Raw genomic sequence first — 1,811 nt, 5'->3', positions numbered from 1 at the left:
AACAAAACGCTCGCGATGACAGCGGCTCGAATAAGAAGCAAGCTAGGAACAACCAACAGCAGCACCAACATGGCAATCAAAAGAACAAGCAACAAACCGGTGGTCAGAAGAAAAATGCAAACGGACAAGCAAATTCAACACGGCCAGCCACTAAATGCTGGAACTGTGGTGAGTCTGGTCACAAGGAGGCAAGTTGTCCGGCACCTAAGAAAGCTTCTCAGCAAGGATCCGCACATCAAGCAATCGTGCGAGAGACCCGCACAGACGACGATAGTGATGGAGTCGCTGAAGTGTGGATGGCAGCCGCTACGAGCGCTACAGAGTCGCATAAGATGGTTAGTTGGCTTGTCGACTCCGGAGCATCACATCATATGTGCGCTAGAAGCGATATTCTCTTTGGAACCTCGCCTTCAAACCTGTCAATCACTGTCGCAAACGGAGGGACACTATGTGGAAGTCTGAAGGGTAGTTGCGTAATTCACACCGGGACAGGAAACACCTCTCGCGTTGTGCTGCTACATGAAGTTCACTTCGTGCCTGGGCTAGAGAGAAACCTTCTTTCAGTGACTGAGCTCGGTGAGCATGGCATTACATGTACGTTCAACAAGACGCAGTGTCAATTAACCAATCGCCGGGGAAATATCGTGGCTACAGCAGAGCGCGACGGAAATTTGTGGGTCCTCAACGGCGATACGGTCGCTACTCATGAAGACGGAACAGCTCTGCTTGCAGAGGTATCCACGTCGACACTCCAGCACTGGCACGAGAGGTTAGGACACGTGAACTTTCAGGACCTTCTGCGAATGTACAACAGCAAGCTGACTGATAAAATGGACGTGACCTCGAAGAAGCTACGCTTTTGCTTGCCCTGTGCGGAGGCCAAACAGACCAAGTCAGCACAGCCCACGATTGACACCTCCACGTCGGCACCAACTGACGAGATCGGTGCAGTTCTCGGTGTGGATCTAAAGACCGACATTACGCCCGACCGAAATGGAAACAAGCATCTATTGACAATTGTGGACTATGGCTCGAGCTACAATAAGGTGTACTTACTACAGTCCAAGGATGAGGCTGCTGACAAGCTTATTGCATTCATTGCAGAATTTGAACGGCAGTTCGACGTGAAGGTGAAAGTTGTGCGCGCCGATGGAGGTGGAGAGTTTCAAGGGAGAGAACTCGTTGCGTTCTTCAAGCGGCACGGCATTAAACAACAACTCACGCTTCCGAACACTTCCGCCTCGAATGGAAAGGTAGAGAGGATGCATCGAACTCTGATGGACGCAGCACGTGCCATGCTCTGGGCATCTACTCTCCCTGATCGCTACTGGGGAGATGCTGTTAAGTATGCCTCATACATCCGAAATCGCCTGCCAACAAGAGCAAACTCGGATTACAGAGCGCCAATTGACGTGCTGACAGGGAAGCCGCCAAAGGTGAACCACATTTTGAAGTTTGGATCCACGTGCACAACGCACATCTCCCACAAGAAAGCGGCATCAGTGAAACGACGTGCGGAAAAAGCTCTGATCATTGGAATCAACGAGACTAAGAAGGGGTACAAGCTTCTCATCCCTCGAACTAAGAAAATCGTGATAAGTGCCGACATTCAGAATATTGACAAGTTGGACATTCGCGATCCGGAGACGCAGGAAACTCTGAGCCAGCTGAATGGCGAGAACGCAACGCCAGCAACTGATACCGGTCCTGCAACCAGTGCGGAGACTCAAGCAGAGCACACTCAATCTGATCTTCGCAGCAGGAAACGCTCACAGCCGAGCTCAGACGCAAGCGATAGCGGGGAAGATGAA

Source organism: Phytophthora parasitica (genome assembly GCF_000247585.1).
Source record: "Phytophthora parasitica INRA-310 unplaced genomic scaffold supercont2.84, whole genome shotgun sequence".
In the NCBI taxonomy this organism is placed as follows: Eukaryota; Oomycota; class Peronosporomycetes; order Peronosporales; family Peronosporaceae; genus Phytophthora; species Phytophthora nicotianae.
This window is presented reverse-complemented; position numbering follows the sequence as displayed.